At 44.8% G+C, this 5,487-nt stretch overlaps 1 long non-coding RNA gene across 1 annotated transcript; it reads left to right on the forward strand.

Moving 5' to 3' along the window:
* The first annotated feature begins 249 nt into the window (after positions 1-249).
* On the forward strand, positions 250-2,331 carry LOC127789213 (uncharacterized). The gene is made up of 3 exons (XR_008020513.1): positions 250-948; positions 1,035-1,752; positions 1,839-2,331. It is a non-coding gene; the product is annotated as an uncharacterized LOC127789213 (long non-coding RNA).
* The last annotated feature ends 3,156 nt before the right edge of the window (positions 2,332-5,487 follow it).

Genomic DNA, 5,487 nt, shown 5'->3' on the forward strand with positions numbered 1-5,487 from the left:
AGGGCAATTAATGTTCATCATTGCCCGCCTCTTTATTCTCCGCCTATAAGGCTCCGATACGCTACTTTTGTCCTTCTGTTCATTTGTTCTCCCCAATTGGTTTTTGGCTAACTTGCTGCTACTTTGTAGTGTTAATTTCCTTCTTTTCTTGCTTCTTTCTCGTCTTCTCTTCAAACTTTTCTTTCCATGGTGATTACAGGATCTGGGAAACTCAATTCGGTTGGCACGGAGTTAATTAAGTGGGAAACCTACCATGCTTCTTCCATTCCCTACCAATGGATGAGCAAGTCGGAATGCCGGCATTTTAGGGAGAAGCATAATATCCCCGCAGACTGGGAGGTCGAGTTCAACACACATTTGAGGGCATGCCATCCCATTTTCGGCCGCCTTTGTGTCTACAAATATGCCTTCGATAGGGGCTTTGGCCTGCCTCTTGAGGAAGGGTCATGTCACTCATTCAACACCTCACTATCATTCCTGCTCAACTCTCACGTTTCGGATGAAGGTATTTGATGGGTTTTGTCGTCATCTGCAGCATCGGCCGAGTAGAGCCCTCGGGGGAGCTGTTTGATTATTTCTTCACCACCAACCTCGACCCTAGAGGTTGGATTTCTATCTTGCCTAGGGTCGTGAAGGAAGGCTTCCTTCTCGTGTCTAAGGAGCATCCTAGAACTGAGGCCACAACCACGTCTCTCATGTTTTCCGGGGATTCTAAGGATTTAGACGACCAGAAAGAGCGTTATGTCTTCATTCACCCTCAAGGTTCCGGCTCTACGTAAGGGACCTAGTTCGTGTGCAACGGGTGGACTTTAGACACCAAACGCAAATGTCCAAGCGTCGAAGCCATTAAAGAGTCGGCCGGTAGGATCCTGGGTATAAGTAGGGACTGAAAAAATGAATGGCTTACAAATTCGAAGCTTACCGAGGTGGGCCTGGATGGTGGAACCTGTAAGTATCAGCTCTTATCCTTCTTCCCTACTTCCTTATTCTTCTCACCATTGTCGGGTATTGATTCCCTTATTTTTCTTACACAGTTAAAGACTCCTAGGAGATACCCTATTCCCCGCTTCCAAGGGGATGATTCTAGATTTCCCTAAAAGCAAGGGGCCTTCAGCCCCTATAAAATAGAGGAAAACAATTGAGAAGGCTCTTAAGACCTCTCAAGGTTAAGGACATCTTGCTCTTTGTAGGTCGAAGAAGACGGCCGAGGAAGACCTCTGGAGTTTTCAAGAGGCCTTGAAGGGCAGTGCCGAAGCTTACCCGATGAGCCCTTCCTCCAGATCTCGAGCTTCAAAAACTAGGAAGGACCCCCAACCTTCTCCCCAATCAGCGACATCACTTGCTTTACCATAAGATCCAACCGAAAGTAAAGATGAGACTATCGCCCGGGCGTTTGAGGTGGCTAAAGTAGAGGCTCGAAGAGGTCAGTCGTCTGTAGGTATGGAGTCAACCATAATACACCCCGCCATTCCAATTCCTTCTATCTTTAGGCGTATACTAACGTCCCTATCACCGGAGGGCCACTCGGAATTAACATGGAGAGCTTTGCTAGAGGAGACCTCAGTATTATCTGCTAAGGAGATTCTGGCTTGAAGGGCCAAGCAGCGAAGGGTTGAAACTGCTCCCTCATCTTTTTCGACTGGCGCGACTGGGGCCCTTGAAGCGACCGGGGGTCTCTCTAATGTCCTAGTGGCTCATTCGATTTCCCCCGATTCTGTTCCCGAGTTGGGAGTAGACCTCCTGTACCCAACGGTTTGCATCGTTTCGCCTACCTCTAACAACATAGATTACTATGTCAAGGCTTTGAAGGTAATGTTTGTTGATTGATTCCTTTTTAGGTTATTTATATAACCGAGCTTAAGCTCGCCAGGATCTAGAGCTGGCGTAGAATGGGATGCTGGAAGCTCATCAGGCCAACTCCAAGCTTGGGGAAGAGCTAGATGCTGTGAAGGCCGTGAATGAGAAGCATAGGGAAAATGTAAAGAGGATATCTTCAGAGTTGAAGGAAAGCAAAAAAAGCCAAGTTGAGACCATGAAGTCCTACTCCCAGTGTAAGGAAGATCTCCAAGCAACTAACAGAAAGCTTTGATCCGCCCTTGAAGATGCTCGCGTGGCTTTTCAAAATGGTCGCGAGGAATTTCGAAATTTCGAGACTTATGCTTTGGAGCTAGAAGGAGTTCTTCGGGGTGGATTCAAGTATATGAAAAAACTCGCGAATGAGCACTTTCCGAAATTGCCCATGCACTCCATCACTTATGATGTCTCGATTGTTTTATCTTCTTTAGAATAGATTCCTTTGTATTTATAAACACAACATCTCAATAAAATTCAACGTTGACATTTTCTTCTTTCTTCGTTTGCTTGTTTTTCAAAAAACTTACAAAATTTATGCATTTCTTCATGAAGATTGAATGTTACCAGCGCTAATTAACCACTCTTCGAGAGAGAGCTAGGTGTCCTCACCTTAACCATTTTAATTGCACCCGAATGTGCTCTATTGTTGTCAGGAACAATTTTTTTCATAATGACTCTATTGGTTTTGAATCTTTAGCCCTCGCTAAAGGTTGTTCTTAGAACTGGGGGGTTACATCTAACCCCTTTTACGCCTGGAGGACAACCCTCCAACTAATCCGATCTTTATTAAGGGCGACCCCTTAGAGATCGTATTAATTTGTTTAGTCGAAGGCTCTAGGCCCCTAAGGATTCCTTTTCCTCTTTATCGGGGGTTCTAGGCCCCCAAGGATCACATCTGATCCTTTTCTCCTTTTTTTTATCAAGGGTTCGGGGCCCCCCAAGGTCACATTTGATCCTTTTTCTTACTCAGAATTTTAAGACCCCGACCGAGGTTAACCTGTTTTTTAGTCAGGGGTGGCCCCCTAAAATTTTCTGTCATGAGGAACTGGACTATTGGGAGAAAATAAATTTAATTCACGCGTCATAACATGAAGGAATATTATTAATAAAATTTTCTCAAATTTTACGCATTCCAAGTATTTTTGACAGGGGTGCCCTTCGTGGTTTTGAGTTTATAAGTGCCAGGACTAAGGGCTTCCATTACTCTGTATGGGCCCTCCCAATTAGGTGTTAACTTGTTCGCCTCTTGGGTGCTTCGAACGTCTGCTCGCCGCAACACCCAATCTCCAGGAAGGAAGCTCTGGGCCTTAACCCTTCGGTTGTAGTACTTCTCAATACATTGATTGTAAGCAGCTTATCGAACCCTCACCTGATCATGAAGTTCATCCAGGAGGTCCAAGTTGTTTCTTAGATTCTGCTCATTAGACTCTAGGCTGAAAAGCTCCACTATGACGGTTGGCACCCCTATCTCCACCAGGATTAGAGCTTTTGAACCATAACATAAGTTGAATGGAGTCTCGCCCGTGGATATCTTCGTCGTGGTTCGGTAAGACGATAAGATACTTAGTAATTTATCCACCCAGCTTCCATCAGCTTTATCCACGCGAGCCTTGAGGCCATGCAATAAGGTTTGGTTAGCGAGCTCAATTTGGCCGTTAGCTTACGGATGAACCACCAAAGTGAAATGCTGCTTTATTCCCAACTCCTAGCACCATTCCTGCACCGATCAGTCAGTGAACTGAGTGTCGTTATCTGAAATTAGGACTCGAGGGATTCTGAACCGACACACCACATTCTTCTATAGAAATTATTTTACTTGTTGAGCAGTGATGGAGGCCACTGGTTCCACTTCAACCTATTTTTTATGGCGGCAATAATATATTTAACTTGCCCAGCCATTGGAGGAAAAGGACCCAAGATGTTGATGCCCCACTGAGAAAAAGGGCAAAGTTTAACCAGATGGGTTAAAGTGACAGCTGGTAAATGGACTAGGTTAGAGCTTCACTGGAATTTATCGTAACCTCTAACCAGCTGCTCCGAATCCATCATCATCGTTGGCCAATAATACCCTTGCCGAAGAGCCTTCTGGCTAGTGGTTCGGGCCCCAATTTGGCTTCCACATATCCCTTCGTGAATTTCTCTCAGAATGTAGTCCGCTTCTCGAGGTCGTACACACTTCAATAAAGGTTGCGAAAAAGATCTCTTATAGAGCTCCACATCGACTATCACAAACCTTCAGGACATTCTCTTGATTTCTCGAGCTTCTAAATCGCCTTCGGTAAGCGTTCCCTCCATCAAGTATAGGAGTAGGGGATCCACCCAACTGGGTTCGGCAATAACATACATATGTTCGGTTGACTCCTCGATGCTCTTTTGTGATAAAGACTTAATTCGAATCTCTCGAGAGCTTGTAGGAAAAGAGGACGAAGCAATCTAGGACAAAAGATCCGCTTCAACGTTCATAGCTTGAGGAACATATTCATTTTTACTGACTGGAATCGCACCATCAACTCCTTGGCCATAGCCAGATATTTTGATATGTGTCCTTCCCTGGCCTCGTATTCCCCATTCACTTGCTACACCACCAAGTTCGAGTCCGAACTCACTTCGATTCGCTGCGCTCCCAACTGCTTAACAAGTCTCTTCCCTGGCCTCGTATTCCCCATTCACTTGCTACACCACCAAGTTCGAGTCCGAACTCACTTCGATTCGCTGCGCTCCCAATTGCTTAACAAGTCTCAACCCAGCTAATAAGGCCTCATATTTTTCTTCATTATTGGATGCTCAAAATTCGAAGTGCAAGGCATAGGGTCAGGTCTGCCCATCAGGACTTCTGATCATCAACCCCGTTCCACCGCCGCCCGAGGTCGAGCTCCCATCCACGACCAACACCCATGGCCTTTGATCCTGCTCCGAAGCCTCTTACAATCCAACCCCTTCGGCGATGAAATCTGCCAATGCTTCGGCTTTAATAGTTGGACAAGGCCTATACTCAACATCAAAAGCTGTCAGCTCCATCGCCTACTTCAACATTCTTCCCGAGAGCTCTGGTTTACTAAGCACTTACCTCAAAGGTTAGTTAGTGAGCATAATAATAGTATGAGCCTAAAAGTAAGGTTGAAGTTTCCTCGCCGAGATTATCAAAGCAAGAGCCAACTTCTCCATAAGGGAGTATCGAACCTCAGCCCCGGTTAATCGTATATTAGCATAATAAATAGGCCTCTTCCTTTTGTCTTCTTCTTGAACTAGTACCGAACTTACAGCCTCTTCGACCATCGCCAAATAAAGATATAGCGATTCTTTTTGCTGAGGCTTGCTAAGGACTGGAGGAGAAGCCAAATGTTCCTTTAGCTTGCTGAAAGCTTCTTGACACTCATCATCCTAGACAAAATTCTTTGCCTTCGATAGAGCTTTGTATAAAGGAAGACCCTTCTCCGCTAATTGACTGCACTCTCACCCTGCAATTAAAACACAATAAAAATAAATCATAATAAAACTTTTATATTTTTTTTTATTTTAGTGAGAGGTTTATACTCGCCAGTGTACGAGTGCAGTTGTAGTCCAAATTTAAATTTATATTTTCTGGATGAATCCAGGTCGTCCACTGAGAGATTTATTTATGGCAAAAGAAAA

This window comes from Diospyros lotus, chromosome 13, assembly GCF_014633365.1.
Source record: "Diospyros lotus cultivar Yz01 chromosome 13, ASM1463336v1, whole genome shotgun sequence".
NCBI lineage: Eukaryota > Viridiplantae > Streptophyta > Magnoliopsida > Ericales > Ebenaceae > Diospyros > Diospyros lotus.